Source organism: Myodes glareolus, chromosome 19, assembly GCF_982192425.1.
Source record: "Myodes glareolus chromosome 19, mMyoGla1.1, whole genome shotgun sequence".
NCBI classification, from domain to species: domain Eukaryota; kingdom Metazoa; phylum Chordata; class Mammalia; order Rodentia; family Cricetidae; genus Myodes; species Myodes glareolus.
In genome coordinates, this window is record NC_142044.1 from 23,289,273 (window position 1) to 23,317,130 (window position 27,858).

The 27,858-nt window shown below is 39.1% G+C and overlaps 1 long non-coding RNA gene across 3 annotated transcripts; it reads left to right on the forward strand.

Moving 5' to 3' along the window:
• Positions 1 to 2,460: 2,460 nt before the first annotated feature.
• On the forward strand, positions 2,461 to 24,297 carry LOC125415099 (uncharacterized). Of its 3 annotated transcripts, none has more exons than XR_014998031.2 (4): positions 2,461 to 2,494; positions 2,593 to 2,652; positions 22,461 to 22,587; positions 23,733 to 24,297. It is a non-coding gene; the product is annotated as an uncharacterized LOC125415099 (long non-coding RNA). The 3 variants fall into 3 exon arrangements; XR_014998033.2 differs by having other exon boundaries at positions 2,469 to 2,494; positions 2,593 to 2,703; XR_014998032.2 differs by lacking the exons at positions 2,461 to 2,494; positions 2,593 to 2,652 and adding an exon at positions 14,850 to 15,030.
• Positions 24,298 to 27,858: the final 3,561 nt, after the last annotated feature.

The following is a 27,858-nucleotide window of genomic DNA, read 5'->3' on the forward strand; positions in this document are numbered from 1 at the left end:
CAATTTTTAGATTTAACTGAAATACGATGAAGTCTGTGTTCTAACAATTTGTCTTGCCTCTTAGAAATGGACTATGCAAAGAACAGATGCTGACATTTGTCCACAGTCTCTGGGCCTATTTATACACAAGGCATGCGCAGGAGCCATGGTGCTTGTGTGTATGGATCTGATGTTGGAGAACCTGTCTCATGATCCTGGAAACTGGACGCCATTCCAATCAGTTATCCAGTCAGTAGTAAGCTGATTTTAGTATGTGTCTTCCTCTGATGCTGTCTCAGGACTGCGGGCTACGTGGAGGACCTCCCCTTGGTTTTGAGAAAAGGCAGGTGATTATGGAATATACAAACCCTCAGGGTGGTTGTCTAGCAGGCGCTTCTATTCATGCTAGATTGTATGAGGTGAAACCATTTTGCTTAAAAACCAATCACTGTTTCATTCTCTCCCCTACACATCTTTAGCCCCTTCTAATTCTTCATGTATGTTTCTCTTGTTTCCACCTCAGGACAGTGAGATGTGTTTTGCCAACTCTTCACGTTGTTCAGTTTTGAACATTTGGTCAGCTCACCCACTTATTAATTTCCCAAGGGTTTCCCGAATGTTCCCAGGGCACCAGATGCTGCCTGTAGGAACGATAGATGCCTATCCACCACTGAAACCCTTTGTTATCTCTTACCATGTAGAGAAACACAGGGCACTTGCTTCTAGTAGGAGCTGCCGGTCTAGTGACTGAGGCCAAAAATTAGGAAACACGTTGATTGGTGTGGTACATGCCGTATAAGGAAAAAGTAAAAAATAGAGGAGTTCAAGTGACCCTGGCCTTGGGGGACACAATGGATGGCAAGAGGATAAATATAGTTTCAGAGCACCATGGTGGAGCAGAGGTGGCTGAGTATCACCCACCACAGATGGCAGAAAATACAGAGTAGAATCCCTGAGCTGGCTATTCTCTCATTTGCCTCCTTTTTATTGATCAAGGACCCCAAACAAGGGGACACAACTGCCCATGTTCTTCTCCCTTTGACAATATGGAAACACTACTGCAGACATATCTTGACAAGAGAGTTAGCAATTTTTTCGGCATTTTTCAGAACAGTCAAATTTGGCAACCCTAGTTATCCATCATACTTGGTATTGCCGTTGGTTCTACAAGAAAGAAGGCTATCATCAACTGCGGATTCCTGGCCTTGGATTTCAGACCTATGAGCCCAAAATGGTCCTAATTTCCATATAAGGTTGTCCAATCTGTGGTATTATGTCATTATCAGTAGGCGCTGTTCTAAGGCAGTAGAATTGGTGAAACTCCGGTATCCAGGCATCAGGACATAGCAAGATGGAAGGAGGGCCTTCAAAGCTGAAGGAAAACCATATGTCATGGCTGGGTGTGGAAACAGACATGGAGTGGGACCACTACTGGTCGTCAATAGAACTGGGCTGTAGAGACTGACTAAAGTGAGGCAAGTCAGGTGATAAAGGTTCTCATTCTCACGCTCTATAGCACAGATGCTTTGGAAAGCAACCAGGAGCTGTACAAACATTTTAAAATTATTGTGTTTGTTTACCTATGTGTGCACATGTGATAGCCATAGTATGTGTGTGTGTGTGTGTGTGTGTGTGTGTGTGTCTGTGCTCATGCATGTGTGAAGGGAAGAGGACAACTTGCAATAGTTGATTCTCTCCTTTGCCATATGGGTCCTGGGAATCAGACTTAAGTCAGGCTTGGCTATCAGTCATTTTACTGACTGAGTCACGCAACTCACCCAAAGAATTTTTAAGAGATTGGTAATATTGCCGGTGGTGGTGATGCGTGCCTTAAATCCCAGCATTTGGGAGGCAGAGGCAGGCAGATCTCTGTGAGTTCGAGGCCAGCCTGGTCTACAAGAGCTAGTTCTAGGACAGCTAGGGCTGTTATACAGAGAAATCCTATCTCAAAAAAAAAAAGAAGAAGAAAGGAGATTGGTAATATAATAAAATAATATTTTTGCTTTAGCTCCTTCTGAAGAAACTGAATTGTGAAAGAAAGAAAGAAAGAAAGGGAGGGAGGGAGGGAAGGAGTGAGGGAAGGAAGCAGAGAGAAAGAAAGAGAAGCTATTTAGGACAGAGTTGTTCTATAGGACAAAGGTCATATGCAAATTTGGCCTAGATTAGTGCAAATAAAGCACTGCGGAAAGATGTGCACAGTTGTGCAATCCCTGGGAGGCAGAGGCAGGAGGGTTGCCACAAATCTGAAGCCAGCCTGGCCTACATACCAAGTATCAGCTACGTGTCAGATGGGAGTAGGGGGTGAAACAAAAGTGGTTCTTCAACATCTCGCTTTTTACACTTTTCTGTAAACATTTCCCGTTATTCACTAACGGAATACCCACTTGTGGTTAACCACTACAGACCACATCCTGCGATAATGTGATCAACTGTGATCTATAAAAGCTGCTGCGGACTCTGGCAGTCCTTCAGTGAGTTCCAGCCAGCTCAGAGATGGTTTCACTATTACAGTAACGTGAGTAAGTTCCATTCTTTATCTGGTTTAGGCTTAGCAGCACGGTGCTGTAACTCAGGATGTGTAACTTGCCCTAAGATCGTCATGTCTTCTACCAGGTAACAAGGCTGCCCAGAGTGTGGAAGCTCTGTTTCTACCCAAATCACCGACACAAACAGGTGAGTCAGGGTCCCAACCCTGTGCTCCAGGCTCCATTCTGTTGGCAGCAGGTAAGGGTTCACTGGTGCATTTTGTGAATTTTTAGTTGGGTTTCAGCAATGGATTTTGTTTATATTATGGTCATCTAGTGCTCTCTGCAAATGAATTAATGGTTTATAAATATTTCTGTCTTCTTTAGACAAAAAGTGACAGAGAATTGAGTTAGTATCTCTTTTCTATTTATCTTGTTTTTCTCTAAATGCAACCTGAAAAATAGCTATTAGGAAAATATTTTCTGAGCCAGTCAGGAGGTAAGAAAACAAATTCTCTACTATATTTACTGCTAAATACTTCCATCATTACACTGTGGTCCTCACTTTCATTTGGTTATCTATGAGTGTAATGGCAAGTTGAATCAGTTAGTTCGGTTGAAAAGACCATCAGACTGTGTTCCCCTTGCACTACGAAATACGGGTGATTGTGTCTGGATTTCATCCACTATCTTCTTTGCCAGAGACAGGAAAGAAAACAAAGGGAAGAAACAAGCCCTACCTTTCCCCAACCAACTTCAAGGTAAACTCCCCTTCCTCATAAAAGTGTTAGTTCTGCTCTCTGGGGCAAAACCAAACTCCTGCACCTCCTTAGAATTGATACATTTTTTTCTTTCTTCATTTCATTTTCTTCTGCTTTCCCTTTTGATCTTTATACAAATCTGAAGTGATTCTGCAAGTTTAACTCTATTCTTGAAATTCAGACGCTAGGGACATTCTTTGCAGTACTGCCTGAGTAGTCCCTAGGCTAGCCTGTATAGGCAAGCAAATGGTTGAAAAGAAATAAACACAAAAGACTGAGCACTAATTCACTGAGGCAACCTGCACTTTCCTCCAATAGGTTCGCCTACTTCTGCTGACCTTGTTTGAAGACTTCTCCCGGCTTTCAAGCATCTGTTCTTTGTTAACACCAATATGAGTGATGTTAGTCCCATTTTCTGTGATTTAATGTCATGTGACTTCTTCAAACAGCTCATTATTAAACTCTGGGGGCCTCGCGCTCCTTCAATAATAGAAACTCTAGGTTCAATGGTTCTGGGACCATGCCCTTTCTGTACTCTAGACTGGGCTAATCCTCCTCCCTTACTTAGGGAAGAATCACTCTTTACTTGGGTCAAACTTATGAATCACCTTATGTTATATCCCTCTCAAATGTTGGTTTCCCGCCAACCTCTTTTTGGAGAAGACATTTTGATATCATGGCTCTTTATTGACTTACTTAACTTAGTATACAGCCTGTCAGGATCAGATGGTAATTATTATAGTAATAACCAAGCACCATTACTAACTATAGATAGAACTTCTCCTCCAACCCTCATTCAGGCAGTAATTCGACACATGATCCAATGCCTTTCTCAAGAGGCTCGTTGGCAAGAGACCAGAAACCTCAATTGGAGGGTGGCTAAAAGGCTATGCCTTCATCAAGGGGTCCCACAGCTAAAAAGGAAGCTAAAAGGAAGAAAATTATTTCCAAGGCCAAGGATGCAAAAGGAGCGTCAATATTGAGCTTAACTGAGGCACTGAGGATGTTCAGATTCCACAGGGAGTCCCTGGGAACTCACATTCACATCCCTTTCTTCCCTCTCAAGTGGACTCCCTTTTCATGGAAACATGTTAGCATTCTCCATTTTTTTTTTGCCTCTTCTTTACATTACAAGTTCTCATGGGGAAATCTATTATTTTACTGTACTCTGCCTCTTGGGCATATCCTTACCCTTTGGCAGAAGTTTAACCTAGAGAGCAACACCTAAGTTACAATATTTGTTGGGATGTAGAAGAATGTGGGCCTCAAAGGGCAGCCTTAGCAATAGCATCATCCTTCATCCAATGCCAATTAGATTATTACCATAGAAGGCTGGGGAAGTGGCTTGAGATGCCACATACACAGGACTTTATGGTTCTATACCATCACTACTTCTGCAAAGGAAATGTGAAGATAAATCAAGAAAATCTAGATGCAATGGAGGTCCCTCTGTTTTATGGTCCTCTTGTCTCTTAGGGGTGTTCACCATTCCACTCTCTTTGGAGTGGTGCCCCTCTGGTGCCCTTCTCATATCACAAGGAAAAAAACCCAGGCTTCTCCTGTACTTGGTGATGATCCCTTTAAGGTCCAGGATGCAGAACTTCAACTTTTCTTTAACACTTGTAGGGGAAACACCAAGTAAGGCAGAAGAAGCCGTCTTTTTAGTAAAGGAGGTAATTTTGCCCAGAGGGATTCCTACAGTGCAGGTGACCCTTTTAGTGGAAGATATCCAACAATGAAGGGGAAATTGAATGCTTATTCTGAAGATGCAGATAAATTTGTCAGTGTGTCTCAGACTCTGACCATGTCAATTGATGTGTCCTTGGGAGGAATGTCTTACTACTCTCTACACTATCATAAAGTTGGGATGAATAGACAGGAAGTAGATATGACAGCTAAGAATACAACGACTACTGTTCCACTTCATGTGGATTATAATACTAAGGAAAAAGTATTGATGGGATTCAAATTCCTGGAGAGTCTTACTTGGTGGATGAAAAAGGACAAAACTAAGGTACTTGTTTATAATAAAATCAGAGAGATTTCCAAAGGGAAAGCTGGAAATTCTGCTGTTCTCTTACTAAAAAACTGTGATTTCTTGTTGCTACTTCATAACTCTCATCTTGCTACTGTTAGGAATCACAATGTAAATATCTGATATGTGGGATATCTGATATGTGACCCCTGGGAAAGGGTGGTTTGACTTCCCAAAGGGGTTGTGATCATTGGTTTGGAGAGATTATTGCTTCTGCTTTGACTCCAGTCACAACTGTGGCTTCAAAGGATAATTCATAGGCGAAGGTAGTTCATAGCTAAAGAAGATGAATTTGCTGACCCATAACATCCAGACTCCAGTAAACTTTCAGCAAATACACTAATACTGTATAACTCTATAACTCTATAAGAAAAAGCCTTAATGATGCAATATTTCATCATCCCATCTGCTTCTCATACAAGAAATGAACTACAAAGATTACATATAGAAGCCCAGATCCACCGAATCAGCTATTGGGCATGATCGTCACTGTCTATAGAAATCAGAACCTAAAGGAAGAGAGAAAATGAGTTTCAGGATAAAACACAAGCCAAAATAATAACAGCGATAATTGGGGGTGACTTTGGTGGAACCTCCAAAGTTCAGACAATACCTGGAGATATGAACCTTGGCCTACTAGCCAGGCATCATACTGGATGCAACCTTGAGCAACTGTCAAAAGAAACCACCACGACTGTGAAAGAGACTGCGTAGGGTCAAATTCAATCTCAAATAAAACCCTTGTCGGGGTGATCCTCAAAGATAAAAGTTCTTTAGACTTATTGCACTATAAAAGGCAACTTGCTCATAGCTCTATGATGGATGCTTATTTTATTATTAAACCTGGAAAAATACAACAAAATATCAAAAACATTTTCAGAGTCGTGGATACAACTAAGAGCCCACTTACTGGTCTTTCAACTATGAGTTGGCAAAGTAAATACTGCTAGCATTTCCTAGGAATAATTCCTCCTCTCTTTGATTCTCTTCTTATTTTAGGGCCTCTGCATACATATATAATCACATATGATACATATATGTTATGTGATATATACAATGTGTGTGATATATATGATGGATATACATTGTATATGTGATATATGTGTATCTGTGCACATACATCACATATATGACATATCTAAGATACATATATGTGATTTATATAAAATATGTACATATATATGTGCATATATGTGACATACAACTTCCACAGTTCAATAGAACAATTTATAGATAGAAGGTCCTTCAGCAACAGCTTCCACAAGGAATAAAGAGGGAAACTTGGTCGACCATGGCCAGACAATACATTCTCTAGACCTTGGACAAGCAGGCTGAGAAATTTTGTGTATGTTTTCCAATGGGTTCTCAGGAGACGTAATAGCATTAGAGACAGAATAGGAGAGACTTTTCTGCTTTACTCAGCTCCACACCCCTAGTCAGCATGTAGCAGTTACAAGAAGACTTACCACCTGCCTTCAGCTTCCCTGATGAATTAGGGTGAAAGTCTCTCAGAGGGAAGTTGAGGCAGACGAGCATAGGAAAGAAGTTAGTGGTCTGGGACCCTGTTTGGTTTTGCATTATACACATCCATCTGTTTTACTTGTAGCTCAGACCCTCACCTGCATGATATATGCATCCACCTTTCTAAACCTTGCATAAAGAAACCCCAAACCCTGTGAGTGCCAAACCTGCATTAGGCTAAAGTATATCCTCTCTAAAGAAGAGTTTTAAGTTTCTTCACTTATAACAACAATCAAATTTAGACAGTTTCTATTCAAGTGAATTACTAATATATCTGGTGTGAAGAGTAGAAGAGCAAAGAAGGGCCAAGTTTGTTTTTTGATGCTTGCACAGTAAGGCAAACTGTGTCCTTCAAGTGAATTTTTAGAAAGAGTACCATATTTATAGTCTCTGCCTTTCTATAATTAGATTTATATATGATTACAATCAGATACATTATGGGACATGTGCAGTAGGAAAAATAAATATATGACCTGCTTTATTAGTCAAAACACAGAACCACCCAAAATAGTCTCCTATGTATTCAGCCCTGCTTTTCTTTAGACTTCTTTTTTTTATGAGAAAGTAATTTTATTAAATTATAAAAGTTTCCATTTCCCTCCTCCCAACACCCTCCCACTCCCCCCACTCCCTCTCCATCCCTAAGAGCAGTCAGGGTTTCCTGCCCAGTGGGAAGTTCAAGTTCCTCCCCCCTCCCTCCAGGTCCAGGAAGGTGAGTGTCCAAACAGACTGGATCCCCAAAATCCAGTATATGCAGAGGAAACAAGTCCCAGTGTCATTGTCAATGGCTTTTCAGAAAGACTCCAGGCCAGCCACTTTCAGAGAATCCGGCCACATTCAGAGAATCTGGTTGGATCGCGTCCTCGTTCAGTACCAGTCCAACTGGCCTTGGTAAACTCTCATTAGATCAGTCCCCTTGTATCAGTGGGTGATCGCATCCTTCGCAGTCCTGATTTTCTTTTTCATTTTCTTCCTCCTTCTGCTCCTCATTTGGACCTTGGGGGGCTCAGTCCGGTGCTCCAATGTGGGTCTCCATCTGTATCGCCATCCATCGTCGGATGAAGGCTCCCTCTGGTCTTGCCTTCTTTGCTTACGTTCTCTTTCCTTCGGCTTCTCGTTTGGACCTAGGGAGTTAAGTTCCAATGTGGGTCTCTGTCTCTATCTCCATCCATCTCCAGATGAAGGTTCTGGGACTCTTGTCTATCCTTACTTTATTGGGCCCACTGTCAATCTTAACAGTATATCCCTTTCGAATCTGCTTCGATCATAATAAACTTGCATTGTTTCATTCGCAGAGCTGTGTGAGTCTTTATTTTCAGTTAGTTGCTGGGTAAGAGACCATGGAAACAACCCAAAGCCTAACCAAGCATAACAAGTGGAAAACTCGAAGGAGTCAGTTCTTTTCTTACACCACGGTGGTCTCAGTGGTCAAATTCCAATCATGCTTGGTAGAAAGTGCCTTTATATGCTAAGCCATGTCATTGCCCTCAATAGTTCTTATATAAAAGGAATATTCCAAAATCTCACAGAAATGAAAAACTGAACGTCTAATTTCCATATGGTAAAATGTATACCTGCAAGTACAAATTCATGTTCATGCAATAGGTAAGTGTTAGGAAAAAAAATCCTAAGACGAGCTGCTCCGTTATCTTAAAAATTCTGCTGAATTTAAAATCCAATTAAAACACATTAAACCAAATTAAAATGCCCATATTTTATTAAGTGCAGCACTCACAGGTACCTGAGCATGGCAGGGGAGACAGAAAATCGGGGAGCACAAGCAAACCCAGGATCATGTGTTTCTCCTGTGGGAACCCACTTAAATACCTACCCTGTGTGAGTGGTCCTGACCCTACCCCTGGGAGGAGTCAGAACCTGGCCTGCTGGGATTTGGAGTCTAGAGCAATGCAACTCCCAGGCTGGGATGGATGCTCCCAGCAGTTAATGGATGATGCCGTGGGCTAGGTATCTATCTATGAGTATATCAGAATATCTTTAGTGACCATTTCACTGAATTTTTTTCCCAGTCATGTTTGGTTCTATCTTTAATAGTATGTTAGATTGAAGGCTGTTGCAAGATGTTTGACAACTTTAAAACCTTACTATGTTGCTCAATTAAATTAATTGATATTTACCACTTCCCAAGATCATATGTAAATTAGATGAAACAGCAAAGTATTACTTGTTAAACATACTTTTGTATTTATATATCTATGCCTTTTATTTTCATATGATATACAAGGGTACTTGAGTATATTCATGAACATATTTATTTATAGAAATCTCTACTACAAATTATATTGATTGTTATATCCAGATCACAGAGTCCCCCCAAAACCAACTAGGGGACTGAGTCCTGTATGTAAAAGCAAAGAGCCTTTATTTTTACACAAGTTTGCAAACTCGGTCTCTCCTTGTGTCCAAAGTATTGGAGTAATTGGAGATCCCTGGGCTCAGTTAGAGTTGGGTTTTTATAATAGCAAAGGTGGGGTGAGGGATTTCTAAGATTTAGGACCCCTGATTTGCTGACATTTGTCTTGGGGTGTCCTGATGAAAGCAATAGGTATATGCTGTCAGGTGATCCTATCTACAATGGTTGGAATGTTAGGAATTTCCTTTGGATGGTCTGTTCCTGGGTGGTGCCTGGGTAGTCTCAGTTTGTGGTCTTTATCTGAACCAGGGGTAAACTACTGAAACTCAGGCCTCTATTTAAGCTTATCATGGCTGAGTCCTACATTGATGACTATAGGTGAAAATTATCTACTTCCTAACTAGGCATGGTGTTGTATTTCTTTAGTTCCAGCAATGAGGGGGCTGAGGAACAAGAATTAGGAGTTTGAGGTTGGCATAAACAAGAGAGTAAGATAATTGCCACTCCCAGGTTTAAGGAGAGAAACTTCTATTTCCAGGACATACTGATGAAGGCAAAGTCTTATAGCTACACAAGGTTCCCAGAATGTGGTAGTTGGGTGCTCAGCCATAACCAAAGCACTTACGTCATGTAACACCCGATTCTGTGTTACCCCCTCGGTACAGTTTGCGTGCCACTGTACCGTCCGTGAGTTGGGCAAGGGCCTGGAGATTGAAAGAACACACAAGAGACCTGGGTCATTCGAAAGGAGATCAGCCAAATGCCTTTTATTCAACTTTGGGGAAATCCTTATATACCTAGCTGCTGCACAAGGATTTCTGCCCAGGCAGGTGGGAAATTACCATAGCAAAGATGAAACAATGCCCTACAGCTAATCACCAGGCGAGGCAGAGGGAGCACAGGAACAAACAGGATGTTTAGTTGGTTGACCAGAAACTGTCCTCAAGATGCACCCCAGGAGCAAGGATAGACCGGGCCCTACCATGTCATCTCCTCCAAGACTTAGTGGACATGTGTCACAGGGAGAAAGACTGTACAAACCAGGAGTTAGGGGCAAGGGCTGTCAAATGCAATCTTGTGGACAGCATACAGTCGTTCAACCAGGACTCTCAACAAATATGAGTGACTGTGTTTGCTCTACATGCAATGAGCCTTTCCACAGCTAGGCAAAATCTAGGAGAGGATTCAGAAGGTCACAACTAAATTACTTCCTTTGCTTGATTCCGGGAAAGAGGTAGTCATTATTTTCAGTTTGTACCCACTGGTGACTCCAGCAGGCTCCAGTGGATAGTCTCCATTCAAATGATCACAGAGGTTACATGAATTAAACCAAAGGGATGAAACAACAAGCAAAATGTCATGACTCTTGCAAAAAAACTGATCTGGAGGGCCCCCTTATCTTTCTCTCTCTCTCTCTCTCTTTCTCTCTCTCTCTCTCTCTCTCTCTCTCTCTCTCTCTGTGTGTGTGTGTGTATGTGTGAGTGCGGAGGGTCCGCTAAGAACTAATTTAATTTAAAAAAATTAAAAAATAAACAAACAAACTTTCTTATTTTGACCAAATTTAAAACTTCAACCAGTCTCTTTAGAGCCTTCTTCAAACTGGGCTTGAGCCTCGGTAATGCCCAGTCGGTGTTCGCAATGAATCCAGGTAGAACAGTTACTGACAATCTCTCATGATAAATGACCACTCTTGAGATCTGATGCTTTATCAGCCTCCTCAATCCTCACCCCTGATATTTAGGTTTTCAACTTCCTTGTAGCTAACATCTTTTAAAGACAAGTTATCTAGAATTCATCCTCTGAATATAAATCAAATTATTCTCAGCATTTTTCTATCTACCAACACTTCACTCTGTTCATTTGGTATAAACTCCAAGCTGTGTATTTTTTTATTGGACGTTTGTCTCAGTTTACTCTCTATTCCCCTTCTTCTACTTTAGGAGCTCCATTAAGACCTGCTTTGCTGGTTACCAAGTGCCCCATTTGTAATTTTTCTTTATTCTGCCATCAGAGGTTTTCGGCACAATATTAGTGACTGCAATAAGAGATTATCATCAGTGTGTGTGGGTGAGTCAAGAAGAGTCATCGAGGGAGAGAGGAACTCTGGATGAAAAGCATAAGGGTTTGTGTTTGTTTGTTAAGGAAAACAGGATGAATTTTTTTATTAATTTATTTATTTGTTTATAAAAATTTCCACTTCCTCCCAACCTCCCCATACCATCCCATTTCCCCCACTCCCTCTCCTCCCCCCCCCCCCCACTCCCTCTCCTCCTCCCTCTCCAGTCCTAAGAGCAGTCAGGGTTTCCTGCCCTGTGGGAAGTTCAAGTTCCTCCCCCCTCCCTCCAGGTCTAGGAAGGTGAACATCCAAACAGACTAGGATCCCAGAAAGCCAGTACATGCAGAAGAAACAAGACCCAGTGCCATTGTCAATGGCTTCTCAGTCAGCCCCCATGTCAGTCACATTTAGAGACTCCGGTTTGATCGCATGCTCGTTCAGTCCCAGTCCAGCTAGGTAAAATGACTAATTTTTTTCCAAAATCTGAAAAGAGAATGTAGGGAAGACCCGCCTGGACAGAGAAAGCTGTCAGTTTCACAGAAAGGCCAACTTATTTATTATAGTCAAATCTGGTTCAGTGTTAATAAGTTTGTCTATAATATTTTAAATAAGACTTTAGTATCAAATATTATGCAGATACAATACTACTATTTGATTTTCTCTATTGAAATGACAACAGTTTCTTAGATTAATGGTCTTCTCTCAATAAAATATTGTAAAATACTTTACATTATGAATATTGAAAAGTTAAACATTCAGGTTCTTAACAGTATCATTTTCTGTGTTCTCTGTTGATTTTTATCATGTCCTTGATTATTAAGGAAACAAAATCTCCACTTAAAAGATCTACAAGTGAGTTGTCAACCACATTCTCTTCAAGTATCCTCTGTCTTTATTTAGGGTTCATACTCAGGTCCTGCATACGGTATGCAAGTAGTATTGTTGAACTAATCCTTAACTCCCGAAAATTCTTTAAATGCCATTTTGGTGAAATAGGAAATCGAGTTTTGTTTCTGAGCACCGCACTGACCTAGTCAATTGTGTTCAGATTTTCCGATAACTTTATGTATTTTACATTTCCCAAATCCTAAATGAGATCTTTGGTTTTGCCAAGGAAAAAAATGTACAATTGGAGTTGAGTAAGGTAAATACTACTAAAGCAGATTACTGTAATAAGAAAACAACAAAGTCTAATTCAGAGATTTCTGGTAAGGAGAATGTGAGAGCTCTTATAAGCGGCGATCCTGACTAGCAGAGTGAAGGAGGTACAGTAATAAAAGCTGGAGTGTACTTTTATGGAATGGTGATGAGGAGAATTTCAATTAGGTTATGAGAAAATGGAATAGTCTCCAGGGCAGAGTTTTCACCCTAGCAGGGCTATTTGACCTTCTGACTAAATCAATGAGGTCTCCTTTAAATCATTACACACAAAGAAAAAGGGGAAATTAAGGAAAAAATAATTTATTAGCTACAGAAGTGAAGCTGAAACCAAGGACATGCATTTCAGGGGAGTAGAGGGTTGGTGGATGTACCCTTCTGATCGAGCAGCAATAGCACAGTTCCTTGAGTTTTCTGATGTTCTTGCTGATGTTCTACCTGGGCAATCTTCCTCAGAAGATGACTTAACATTTCAATGGACAGGTTTAGTGGTAAAGACAGTTGCACATCCAGAAGAAAACAAGGCCCAGTCATAGCCAGTGACAGCCATGGTTCTTTAAAAATGTACGACAAGATACTGGGTTTTATCTGCCAGAAACAAGCAGAAAACCAGGACTACAACAAGCATCTGTGCAAAGAGATTTAAGTCTTACAGGAAAGAGACAAAGTATAAGGGTTAATTTAGAAATATGGAGATATGTAGAGAAATTAAAAGAAACATAAAGATCAGAAAACTAGGTTGAAGGTTGGCAATTTGTGCAAGGTGCAGAAAATTTGGTGAAGGCCGACAATTTGTACAAGGTATAAGAACCAAGTATATTTTGAAAACTGACATCCAGACTAACAAGTCTACAGTGCAAGAAAAAAAAACATGATTAAATTTCTGCCAAACCTAGTGTGTATATCAGTCTCATGTAGTTTCAAAGGGGTCCAAGGTAGTTTGAGCAGAAGTGCACAGGACTAGACTAGAATCTGATAATCCAGAAGACTGGACCATTGTCTCACTGAAACGTGTATATCTTCCTAAAGTCTCCTACTTTTTGATTTTTCTTGACCACTCAGTCAGGGATTTGGTTGTCCTTGCTGGATTTGCCCTGGCTCATCACACAGGTGTAGCGAGAATGGCAATTTGCAGGGGGATTTGCTTACATTTGTTCTGCTGGAAGATGTAGTCGAGAACCTCAAATTGTACTTCTCAGGGTCTCTGCGGATAAGAAGCCAAGTTAAGAGCTCATTGCCCCGCGTGGCTTGCAGAGTCTGTTGGTAGCAGGGATTCTATTTCCCTTAGGACTCCAAACGACTCCTAAGCCTGATAGGAAGCAATTCCTTCCTCACCTGTAAGACTGGAGACTCTGAAGGCCAGATACCAGGCAAGATTCCCCCAAATAGCTAGCCATAGCTCTTGAAGGTCTATTGTAAAATCTGGTGAAACGAGAGTCATTTTCAAATACTGCTCTCCAGGATAAACCTTGGTCAAATTGCCTGTGTTTCCAATTTTCCGGCATGGTTCTATTCTGTGGGCATCTGAGATAGTTCTCTTTTGTTGCTGATAAATCCCTCTGCCCTGTAGTTAATTTTCCAGTAATGGCAGAAAGTATCAGAGTATAGCGCAATCAGTTCCAGAAGACAGAGCTAAAATGGCTGTGGTTAGCATTATTTTAGGCATTTGAAAATTAAAAGACCCAATGAAAGTTCACTACAAAATAATGTAATTTAATTGCCATGACATTTTGACTATTTATCTGACACTTAAAGTCAATTCAGAAGTTTTAAGCTAAATATACATACATGGGAAGATTAATTCTATTTTCAAAGAAGAGTGCATATGGTATCTAACTTATGAAAAAGATAAGAATAATTTTCACAGAGAAAAATTTCAGATATAATAGTTATGAGCCATCCTATGTCATGAATATCAAACACATAGAATATACCAAGAATATGTATATCAGACAAATATATTAAGTGTATGTGCATAGGCAAGGAACATCTGAGTGAAATAAATCTATTCCTGTCTTGCTGACAGTTCAGAAGAAGACTTTATTATACTTAAGTCACCATATCAAATTACTTCCATTAGCTGAAGATTCACCTAAACCATGTAAACTTGAATTTTTAAGACATTCTATTAAAGACTTTATAATAACAATTACTTTTATGTTGGTCATATGGAAACTTAAATTTCTTAATTTTATAGGCTTTTATTTAGCTCTAAGCCAGTCCAAAATGAGACCCTTTAAGGGATTTTATAATTGAATGTGGTAATACAATCTGGATGTAAGAAAACATTGCACAGACACAGTTTTTACAGACACACACATGCTTGTATGTGTGCACATGTGTTCCTCCAGACAGATACATAAAAAGCTTAACAGATTCTAATTTTAAATTTTAGCCATGATTGAGGCCTTATCACAGAAACATAAAGCTCGTTGGTTTATAGAAAAGAATGGAGTCTCATCTTCTGCTTTTTTTCATTTTTATAAAGATTATGGTTTGGTAGAAGGGCAAATGAAAGTAATCAGCTTGTAAAAAGGGCAGAAGTCTTTCCACCATTATTGGTATAGAGCATCTTTATGCTGTCCTTGGACCAGATGTATAATTCCGTGAAGGCTGTGGGCTAAAGTAAGGAGGTAGAGAAGAGACAGTGGTAGTCATCTGGTATTTCTCAAGCCTGCTTGTGGGTAAGCATTCAGTTTTTCTTTTCTTAGACTTGTCAGACTCAGACTGTTCTTGTCGGTGTCCCTAAGCTCCCACAGAGCCACCGGTAAGAGCATGTGTTGCTTTCATGTGACACATGAAATCGTAAGAAGTGAGAGGGCCAAAGTGAGGTCTGGCACAGGTGGGCAATGAAGTAGAGTGCATGGAGGTTGTGAAGTTGAGAGGACTCAGACTCAAGTCAGGCCAAGTAAAGACAGAGGAGGTGGAGATGTTGAAGCAGATGATGGAAATGTCTTATGATAAAAGACGCTGGGGAAGAAAGGTGGCCTTTGAGGGGAGCCATGTCTCTGCAAAGCTTTTTGAAGAAATGGCATTGTTTCCATCTATAACATATAAGAGGGTGGGAAAAAGCTATGTACTGCTTGGGTAAGATCTTAGAGATAAGGAAACAAACATCTCTTCACAGAATGAGACAGTTTGGGAAGATTCTGAGTTTTCTCAAGAGCATATGTCTCATAGTCTAGGGTGTGAGGGGTAATAGATGATTGACAGTTTACCTTGACAATAAAAGGTGCTAGAGGTCTTGAACCCGAAACTGAGGTATGGTTTCCTAGGAAGGGTTAATGAAGTTTAACTTTTATATTTATAAAAATGTGGAAGTATTTAGAGAAAGAGAAGAAAAAGACAAAACTGATGGGAAACTAAAGTGAACTTTCAAAGGAGAAAAAAAAGGCTAGAACTTTGGGATATTGGAATTGGGAGGGTAGAGACTCACCATTGTGGATTTTGCTTTCCAAGACAGGCTGCAAAGAGTTCAATAAGATGACATTATCACTTGGGCGAGGAGAGCAGGAGGAAGTCAGCATTCTGTCCAAATCATAGCATGTAGCATGTAGAAAAGCAGCAGTTGAGGGAAAGTCAAAATTCTGTTCAAATTATGGCATCCTTACTGCTGCAGGAAAAACATCCAGTCTAGACATGAACATGGAAACATATTCAAAAGGCTATTGCAATAGAAAGAGGGGAGAATTATCCCACAAAGTCTCTTGAAGCTCAAATCACAAATGCCTCATAAAAAGGATGAGTGAACAAAGTATTCTATGCAGACTGTGGGTCATGGAAAGAAGTGCAGAAGGGAGAGGTGGAGATGAGAGTGTTTTTGAAGCCTAGCAACCACCATCAAACTCTGTGAGAACAGGAAAGCCAATGCAGGAAATGTGGGTCTGTGGTCATGCACACACAGGAAGCAGCTCCACTTTAGCTGGGCAAACAATTCAAAGCATGGGAAAGGTAGGGAGGGACAAGGGATGGGTCTCTAGCGACCCCTAGCAAACCAACCAGTGTTTGTGCCAAGAACAACGTATGATTAGCTAGCTTCATTAGCTCCTAAAACTAGTGACATCTCCAAGAGACCCCTGGACAATCATGCAGGTTCTTCCCCCTTTCATTGGAAGAAAGGTGCTGGTTCTTCAATAAACCAGAAACAGTGCTGGTTATTTGAAGCATTACAATGAGACACATGGAAAATACTGTTAAACATAGAAGTTTACAAACTCCCCTGTGTCATATTTGTATGAGTCAATGTTAGTTATGGGAATGTTTTAAAAATTGTATTCTGCATGGGAAGGATGAAGATGATGATGAGTGTTTCTACTGCCCATGATAGACCTTTATGGTCCAAAATCCTACTGCAGGTTCTTCTTATGTCAGACAATAGAGTAGCGTTATGCCGTATTTTAGTTCCTTTTTGAACATTAACATGGTTGTAAGGTTATTTCTTTCACTTGAACTTTGCAACCGTTAGACTGGTTGCCTTCTCTTCAGGATTAGTACCACTGATCTTTGAAGTCCTGATAATACACCGATGCTTAGAATCTACTTCTGATGTATGGAATTTGTTTACCTGGGCATCTTGGTAGATTTGGCTGGGAACTTTAGTGATATTCTGTGTATATACAATAAGTAATGTCTTAGAAAACCTTATTTTCATATGTTAGATATAATATCCATCCTTCGTTGGAAATACTCTTTAAGCATTGTATTTATAGCCTTTAAACAATGTGTTTAAACAGTGTGGTACCTTGTATAAAACATTTTTGGGGGGATAGACTTTGTTTTATAAGGTATTAGAACCATCAAATGTGCCTGCCAGCTGAATTAAACATTGTTCAGGTCACTCACTTCTAAAAAATGTCCATATAAGACTAATAGTTTCAGCTTGTTGGATAGGTAGATTTTTTGGTTGGTTTGCTTAACTCAGTTGCTCCATGACACCATTCATGAGCTTCAGGCTAGAGAGTTTCGTTTCTAACAGTGACGACCTGATGGTCAGTCTGTCAGAGAAAGATCATAACATAATCCCTGGGCTACACTTTCTTGATGGTGTGGGAGTCTGAGATTCTTTGTGGTGTCTTCGAGCAGAGAAAATATAAGAATACCCACCTGCTGCATACCTACTACATGTGTGAATAGGCTGAAAATTTTAATAAGGTTGACTGGATCTTTGCAGGAGTGACCAAGAATAAGCTTTCTTGAGATTGTCTTTGATCAAAAAGTGGGAGAGATTTTAGGAGTGATGTTGTGTTTCAGCAGAGATGTTGCCCAGCCTTCAGGGTTATCAGAGTCTATTCCTGTGCACTTGTGTGTGAGCTACTTTGTACCTTTTAAAAACTGTATGTGACTGGTGGATATGCAAATCCCCATGTGTTCTCTTTCATTTCAGCAAGAAAAGTCTAAATTTCATTAGATGCCCTGTCTTTAATCTTTCATAGGTTGTTGAGTATTGTCTAGGTCCAGGTTTGATGGTATTCGTGCATTCCAGGGTAGGGTCATGTGGATTAGAAAAAATAGGTAGGAGGAGCAGAGTTACAACAGAAAAATTGAGATATAGGACAAAACCTGGAGGACTATTCAGTGAGTACTGAATACTGAATACACTCACATTTATTTTCCATATACTTATTTACTCCAATCCAAAAAGGAGGGAAGAAGGCAACAGACTGGTTTAACATGACACAAAGGACCAACAGAACTTGCTTTAATACTTGAGACACCAAGGCACTATTTCCTGAGCTAAGCATTCTGATATTTTAGGCAGGACATGCAGCAACTACAGTTTAGAGCAAATACCCTGTAACATGAGGGCCGGCTTGTTGGGGTTTCTGTCCCGCCTAGTACCCCAACAAGCCAGCAAGTCCCAAGGAAAATCACACGGAGTCTACATTAGGTTATAAACTGATTGGACCATTAGGTCAGGCTTTTTGTTAACTCTTATAACATATATTACCCCATTATCCTTATCTATGTTAGCCACATGGGCTCAGTACCTTTCTCAGTGTGACAGCTTACATGTTGCCTCTTCGGTGGTCTGCGCAGGAATGGCAGAGGAACCTCCCTGCTTCCCAGAATTCTCCTGCTCTCATTGCATCACCTCTACTTCCTGTCTGGCTTTCCCGCCTATACTACTTGCCTGGCCAATCAGCATTTTATTAAAATATGATTGACAGAATACAGACAATTCTCCCGCATCAATACCCTGAAGGCAGCCACTCCCTGGGTCAAACCTCCTGTCTTAATTTTGAAAGAGCAAGAGTAGGCTTAAACTCTCTGACCTTCAGTCAAGGTGGGGTGGACCCACTTCTGTGGGACCCCACAGAGTATTACTAGATTATCCATTTTTCTAGTTTCCTTATATATCTATCTACGGAATAGGGACCTATAAACTAAAGTTTTATTTCACTTCTGTTAATTTTCTAAGAGCTATGTGTAGGTTTTCCAGACTCTTACAAGTTGCCTGCTGGCTAGTCTTTCCCCTGAGGGTTTGGTGTATCACGGAATGTTCAAAGCTCAGGACTTATTGTAAGCCTCAAGGCTGTACCATCTCATTGGCTTACTCTTCAACTGCTCTAAGCATGGATAGATTACTGTTGGGACCACTAAGAAAGTCTAATGCAATTTTCAGGTTACGTGTCCTCACGAACACAGTGGATTCAATGATCAACACAATTGACACAGCAGCTTCAAAGCTCTGTGTGCAATTGGATAAGATATGCAAGGTATTATGGTTTGGGTATGTTTTGAGTTGATGCAGCAAAGTTTCACATGCTGATGACCTAGTCCCTACTGTGGTAGGGTGAGAAGATAGAACCTTAAAGATGTATGTGTTCATGGAAAGGACATAGATCTTGGGTACCACCTTCAGAAGGAATGAAGGCAAATCTTGATGGGCACAGTAGCTCTTGAGAAGATTGTTATAAAGTCAGTTTTGTTGTATCGGCCTTTTCGTCTTGTTTCCTGTATCACCCTGTGCTCTCCTTTTCTCTGTAACATGTAATGCCACTCTGATGCCATCCATCATTTATGATGTAGCCAGAAGCCCATTACAAAAGTCAAACAGATGGCAGGTTCATGTTCTTGGACCGCCAAGACTATAAACTTGGCATTTTCTATCTTAGCAAGCATCAGCTATTTCGTTGTAGTGTCAGAAAATGAACTAAGAGACAGATAATGGACAGTCCACGTATAACTCTAACCACAAAGTCTTGTAATAACTAATTTAAAGGCACATCTAGAAGCTTCTCAAATTGGCTTCCAAATCCATCATAACATAGTTAATTATTGCCAGACTCCACAATTTTTGCTACATTTCCAGTTTTAGGGCCAAAAATGCATTCCTATTTAACTATATTCAATATTTATGTTCTAGTTTCCTTTCTGTTGCTGTGATAAATACTCTGACTCAAAGAAAGAATTTATTTGATTTATGCTTTGAAGCTATAGTCTATCATCCAGGAAAATCAGGGCAAGAACTCAAAGGCAGAAACCATAGAGAAGTACTGCTTTCTGGCTTGTCCCGTTGCTTATTCATGCCTGGCTTTCTTATCCAATACAGCCCAGGACCACCTTCCAATTGACTGGACCCTTCTACATCAATGAATAATCAGTACAATCTCCAAATGCTACATTGTCACAGACAAATCTGATCTAGATAATTCCCCAATATAGTTTTTCTTTCAGGTGACTATAGTCTTACTGCTTCTAGTTGACTTGCCTCTGACTTTCCCCCACTAACAGTCTTAGTTTGGGCATATGTGTAAGCCTTTCTTTCACTACAGAGTTCTCTATACTTTCTATACCGGAGTCTCTGACAGACTCATACAATGTACGCTGGGTAAATCTTTTATCAACCACTGTATAGCATTTGTTCATAGTTTAATGATCTTTGTTTATTTACAGTTTTCTTGGAGATTCTACCAAGATTTGGTTTGTACTGTGCATCTTCCCTCTTCCATGATGGTTCAAACTATATAAGCTTATCCTAGGTTCCGGATCAAAGTGACCACGAAGTTTGTCTGGATACTATTGGCAATGAATGGCCCCTTTTCTGTGATATCAACCTCTCTCTTAGATTGATCAAGAGAGATTTTTGATTTTGAGGGAGAAAACTCAGCAGGTTTTCCATATTTTGAATAAGGCTTTTCAGCATGCTTCACCTTTAGGAATTCTTAGTTATCAAAAGCTGGTTCATTAATTTGTGTGTGAGTGGTGTGGACATTCACTTAGTGAAGGTCTCTGGCATGCCTGAGCATGGTAAACATAGCTCTGGCAGTCCTTACCCTTTCCTCTTTCCCTCTGCTTTGCTGCAGATATTGTTTTCCTCGAGGGACAAAGGATTGCCTTTGGATAGAGAGGAGACAGATATGACCTATAGACAAATATCAATTTACAAAGGGAAAAGGGAAAATCCTATGTTAGGGTGAGTTGTTTTTTTTTTTTTTTTTTTTTTTTTTGATTTGGCATGTTAATTGGGGTAGCCACAAGGGGGCTTTTTACCTCTGGACTTGCTTTGTTCCTTTCCCCAGACACAGAAAAAAAAAAAATAAGTGAAACTTCAGACCTTAGTACTTCTATGGAACAGATTTTAGGCTCTCTGCCTGGTCTTCTAGTTCCAGACACTAACTGCCTGAGTGCATATAGTAAAATTTATCCAAGACATTAAAATCTTCTCTCACACACTGTTCTCTCACAGACCTGTTCACCCCTGCTATCCACTGAAAACCCTTGCTCTCCCGAAATACTGGCGCCAGTGTGACTCTCTTGCTTCAATTAGGAACTTGATGTGCCTCGCCTCACTCACATGTACTAGAAATCTCATTGAGAAGCATCCCCTAACATTGTGTTGGTGGATCTGATTTCAAAACCGACACCGGAGGTTATGAGGCAGGATCTATTTATTACCTATCATTTAAAACAGGACTGTAGCACATGGCCCTTTATTTGCAGTAAAACTGGTCCAGATGGCAGAATTACTGCACTGAGTTTGTCAACTAGCCAGACACTAGAGAATATGCGTCTATAAAGAGCAGATATAGTTTTGGGGTGGCTTACAACCTTCATGTGCTTCTATGGTGAGAGGATTTCTTAGCTCGCTAAAAAGAAGAGGTGTGGACTTGGGAAACTTTAGATGCGTTCCTATTATCTTGAAGGATGTCTGTTATAAAGGTTGAGACTCTCCTACAATAAGGGTGATAAGCTAACTTAAATAAAGCTGGAACAGGGCATTAAGCCAAACAAGCTGCTGCAATGAAGGTCATGATACAACCTCACATCTCAAAGGGTAAAGCCTGGTGACACTGAACCTGAAGAAGAGCCCTCCTGTTTTATGTTTTGGCTACACAGTCTCTGGTCCTCTCGAGATAGCTTCTTGTGATTCCAGATAATGTCAAATGAATATTAATAAAAATTGTCCATAATGTTACCCATGGAGTGGATTGCCACAGATACAGCAATTGCAACATGATAACTGGCTATTTTCAGGACATGTGTCACCTGCCAGCAACATAATTCGGTAAGAACTATAAAGATATGACATGCCTGAGACCCAAATTCTCAGTGACACTTTGAAAGTCATCAGAAGGATTTTATGTAGGTTCCAACATCCAAGTGATTTGAAAATGTATTATTGGATTTGTGTTCTCAGGACCTGGTACATTATTTTGTTTTTGAGAAACTACAGAAATTATAATTAAAGATAGTTGATTTCATTTCTGCATTTGGATACCTTATATTTTGTAACATGTGATGGAAATTCACTTAATAGGAACACTTAGGGAAGACTTCTGTAAAATATTACTACTTACACAGAAAATAATATTATATCACCCACATTATTCCAGAGAGACTAATGATATCCTTACACGACGGCAGCAAAATTTCCAAAACCAATGGGTTCAATATGCCAAAAGAGCTCTGAGTAGTTCTCCTGTTTTGCAGTCTACATACCCAAGCATGCACTGGTATGCACTGTGAAGCAGATACTGGAAGCCTAACCTTTAAAAAAATGTTATTTGGGAATTTCATATATGTATACAATGTGTTTTGAACAAATCTGTTACGACTCCCTCCCATCCAACTTCTGCCATACTTCTGCAACTTTTCCTTCCCTTTGCAACAGATGGAACCTACTGCAGAAAAACCACTCGTTCAAAATGCAGCATGGTGGAGCTGAGTCCTAATGGATACATCTAAAAAAGTCTTGTACCAAACCTCAGGAAATATTGCAGAAAAGAGGAGGTGCAGAAGTAAGTGCCAGAGGACCAGAGAGCTTGCTGTGAGACTGTGGCATCTAGTAATGCCAGAAGCTCTAGACTATTCCCTATAGACCACTACCAGCATAATCACCTAAACATGAGCTGTACAGGGCGACACTAATAAACATCCTGAAGTTAGTAGGGGAAAGCCAATGAAGCCTCAACCCTATGCAAAGAACAGAGGGCCACTGGACCACAGGTAGCCTTGTCGGCCTGACATTTACCTCTTCCACTACCCTGTCTTATTGCATAGCGTTATGACAAAACATTGCAAAATGTTCATGTACTACATGTGCTCATACCACTGTGCCTGAAGTCTTCCTTTTTATAGTGTTTCTCTAAAGTCTCTTTTCATGATCTTCAACAAGAATATTTCATCTACTGAAAGATACTTGAGAACAGCTGTTCTTGATTTCCCTGGAAGAGATAGTACTAGGTACTGTTAGTAACAAATCCAGTAGCAAAATTCCAGTGAGTCCATGCTTGGGTTCTTCAGAATTCTATCCAATTGGAGGAGTACTGTAATTGGGACCTTCTAATAGAGGACCATTCAGCCAGCAGATATAGCTGATTTTTAATGTAAATGCTGCCCCAAGACTTTGGAAACAACTCATAACTTTGGAATGTGAGCAGCTTTTGCCAAAAATATTCTACTAAGATCCCCATATTTAATTTTCTCTTTAAAAAATTTACTTGCTAATAATCAATCTTTTAAATTTTCTATAGGTGTCTGGTCAGTTCTAGACTCATTAAAAAAGATGATAGGAATTATAGTGTATTCTGTTTACACTGCAAAGTGACCTTGAATAAATCATCTTATGACTTAAGTAGTTGTTGATTTTTCCTGGAAGAAGAATCAATTATCTTGATATGTTGATCAGGAACTGTGTAATTTAAAATTTTAATTTAATAGCATTTAGAGCAACAGGCTATATATTTGCCATCTGGAAAATATTAATAAAGACACAAATATGTTATTTACCTAGGAAGTAAAATTCTATAGCAATGCTAATTAATATCTGTGGGTTTCATCTACCAACCTCTTGGAATTCCCTAGGCTTGTGGTTACCAAGGCAAAACTTCCACCTACTGATTTCAACTATTTTTTTTACTTTACTATTCATTTTTCATTTCAGCATTCTTTTGAAGACATCTATAACTATTCAGTATTCTAAGAGAAGAATAAGGAAAAGAAGAAGAGAAAGGAGGAGGAGGAGGAGGAGGAGAAGGAGAAGGAGAAGAAAAAGAAGAAGAAGAAGAAGAAGAAGAAGAAGAAGAAGAAGAAGAAGAAGAAGAAGAAGAAGAAGAAGAAGAAGAAAAAGAAGGCCTTTTCAGTCACTACTCATCAGAAGATTCAATTCATTTTGTAGAAAAAACAGTTACCAGAGTGACTGTTTAACAGAATCATTTTCATACCGGGAGGAGATTAATGATTGTCTTTCAGTTGTTCAGTAACAACTTTATCCACTCATCTTGAACAGAAGGCATAATAGTGGTATTGGACTATTCCTGAGCTCTGTGTTCAAGGAAAACAGTGGTGATTAAAAACACACTCACCATTTCATTTTAAGAAAAGAATTCAATTTAACCCTCTGTGCCATAAAATTTAGTTAAGACTTCTTGTCCGCTGTTTCTTAGTGACTTTAATTACATATGTGTATGTGCATAAATGACCTTGAGCAACAAATGTTTTTAGTTTAACTATTCTGCTACATTTACTGTGTGTGTGTGTGTGTGTGTGTGTGTGTGTGTGTGTGTGTGTGTGCATATGAGTACCATGGAACATGAATGGAGGTCAGGGGACAATTTGCAGGAGCCAGCTCCCTAACATGTGACTCCCAGGGATTGGACTCTAGTTGCCAGGTGTGGCAGAAGTTTCTTGCTGAGCTCCCTCAACTTGTTTTAAAAAACAAGCCCCAAAGCAGTGGATTGAAAGGAATACTGAAGATAAAGGCAGAAGTTATGAAATGGAAACAAACAGAAACACCTTAAAGAATTAAAAAAAGAGTTGGTTCCTTGAAAAAAATAAGCCCTCTTGTAAACTCTTAGTTGCATTAACCAAGAGAGAAGACCCAAGTCAATAACATTGCACATGTAAAGAGAGATATTGCAGGGATTGTAAAATAAATTCAGAAAGCCATGAGGACGTACTTTAGAAACATGCATCCCACTAAGTTGGAAAGCAGAAAAGAAATGAATGAATTTCTATATGCATCTGACCCACTAAAGTTAAACTGAGATAATAGTTTGAACAGAACTGTAAATAATAAGAAGATTGAAGCAATAGTAACACAAAGACCATCTCCAGACTAAAAATTATAGCTCATGTCTAGAGGGATTCGTAGCAGAATGTACCAGAGTTTTAAGATTGTTACTACAACCAATGCTTCTCAAACTTTGGCAATGAATTTAAATTAGAAGGAGCATTTCTAATCTTCCTTTACAATGCTAGTATTGCTCTAATACCAAAATCAAACAAAAAATGCAATAACTAAAACCACAGTCTAATATCTTTGTTGAACATAGTTGTAAAAGTTTTTATCAAAATATCCCTAAACCAAGTTTAGTAATACACTAAAAGGATTGTTGACTGTGACCAAGTTGGCTTCATTCCAGAGATTTAAGGATGATGCAATATATGCAAATCATAAAGAAACCACATTACCATCTTAAAGAATGGAGAAAGGTTTGTGAGAAAAGCAAACATCCATTTACGATAAAAACCCTGAGAAGAACAGGGCTGGAGGGAACACACCTCAACATAATAAAGACTATAAATGACAAATTCATAGCCAATATCATACTAAATGTAGAATAATTTGAAACAATTTAAAATCAAGAATGAGAGAGGGCTGTTCACTCTTTTCATTCCTACTCTATATATTTTTCGTAGTTTTAGCAAGAAAAAAAAACAAGATAAGGAAATAATATGAGCTATAACTTGGAAAATAAATTGGAATATCCCTGTTTGTATATAACATATTTATATACATGATATCTTAAAGACTCTACTATAGCCCCCTAAAATTGATAAACACTTTTAGCAAAGTGGCAAGATAACAAACTAATATACAAAAAGTAGCCATCTTTTCTCTATACCAGTAACAACACACTAAGAGAAATCAAGGATATAGTCCTATTTGCAATAACCTCAAAATTAAAAGAAACACCTTGAAGTGATGCAACTAAGAAGGTGATTTAAACTTTAAGATTCTGAGAACTAAATCAATGAAGACACTAGAAAATAGGTAGAGCTCCAATGATCTGAAAGAGGAAATAAAATTATTATTTTGAAACAGCCAGTCTTTCAAAAGAAATTGAGAGAGTCCATGCAATCCCCTAAAATTCCCATGACATTCATTGCAGAAATATAAAACAATCTTAGAATTAATATGAATGCACTTAAAATCACAATGGGCAAATCAATCATGAGCAAAATGGTAGTAATATGTTGGATATAGTATTATACCCAATATAAAGTTATACTAAAGAACCATGATAATGCAAACAGCATGGTACTAACACAGAACTGGACACATAGATCAAGGGAATAGAATAGAAGACACACACACACACACACACACACAGATAAACTCATGCAATTATAACAACCTTAGTTTTGACAAAGATGCATAAAATACATGTTGGAGAATAGTCAACTGTTTTTTGAGAAGGATGTCATGATTGCTAAATGGAAAAGAATAATTTTTAACAGCAATTCTAGGACAAATTTATAGATATTGACAAAAATTAAAGATGAATTCTTATTCACAATACACAAGAGTTAAAAATGAATCAATCTATAAATATGAGCACAGACAGAAGAAAACATGCAACTATTCATGATGCTAAAAGAACAGGTAGCAAAAGACAAAATAAATTCTAAAATGAGTTTTAATAAAAAATTTAAAAAGTGTGCTTCAAGGCTTACTCAAGAAAGTTAGGGTATAAGCATGAATATTTAGAAGGTAGTCTGATAACATGGCCCTTTAACAAAGCACTCGTAGCAGGTTCTTCCCTAGGACCTATGACAAAAGTGACAGGTTCTTTCTCAGATTTACAGAACCAACCACGAGTTTGTTCCTATGGGGTGACCCTCAAATACAGTCAGAAAGTGATTGACCTTTGCAGGAGAGGTGTGATAAAGATGTCCCTATAGTCTATATAGACGGCTCTATAGTCTTTTATTATCTGTACCTTGACAGTTGTCTCTCTGTGTGCCAATTACCATCTACCACAGATATAATTTTCTCTGGTGAGGTTGAGAGATGTATTAAGAAGTCATTAGAATTTTTTAAATACTATGCTCATTTGGCAGAAAGATATTTGTGGGTTCTCTCCTAGGGTCTATGATCTGTCTAGTCATGGGATTTTGATCCAATAATGGTACCAGGTATGAGTTTCCTTTTGTGGAGTGATCCTAAAATCATAAAGTTGTTGGTTGCTACTATGATACTCATGTTGCTGCTGTACCAGGAGTCAGGTCTTACCAATCTAGTCATCCCTTTAGCTTTCAGGGTTTACAGCTGGGCAACACTGATGACCATTTTTTCCTCTGATAGCATATTGAAAGGACCTCAATAGTACCTCAGTAACAGAAATCTCCACTAGTATGTTGAAGGCCTGGGTTCAAATAGCAATAGTGGAAATGGAAAGTAAAATATATTGAAAAAGCTATCAGCAGACTACAGAGACTTTTGCAAATTACCTATCTCATAAAGAGTTTGTATCTTCTTCTATAAGATGATCATAAGTTAATCATAGAGATGATAAATAATCTAATAAAATGTCAAGTCTTAGGAATAGACATGAATCTAATAAAAACATTAAGAGATTATGTAACTTCATAACATAATCATGAAGTCAGGGCAAATCAAAACTAGAATTGGGACACTGCCTCAGACCATTACAACAACTAGAAAAAAAAACAGCAGTCTATAAAATAAATTGGCAAGGACATGGAAAAATTGAAAGACTCATAGACTTAGTGGCATGCAAAATAATGCAGAAACTTTGCAAACAATTTTTATAATTGAATGTATATTTATCTTTTGAGTTACAAATTCTGGCCATAAATACATTGTGAAGAGAAATGAAAATGTCTTTCTTCACAACTTGCATACAAGTGTTTACAGGTCATATGAATGAGATTCCCAACAGCTGAAAGGGAGAATCAACCCAAGTGTCCAAGAACCAATGAGTAAACAAAACATGAAATGCCCATATAATAGACGGTAATTTGTTCACAAAAAGAATGAAACA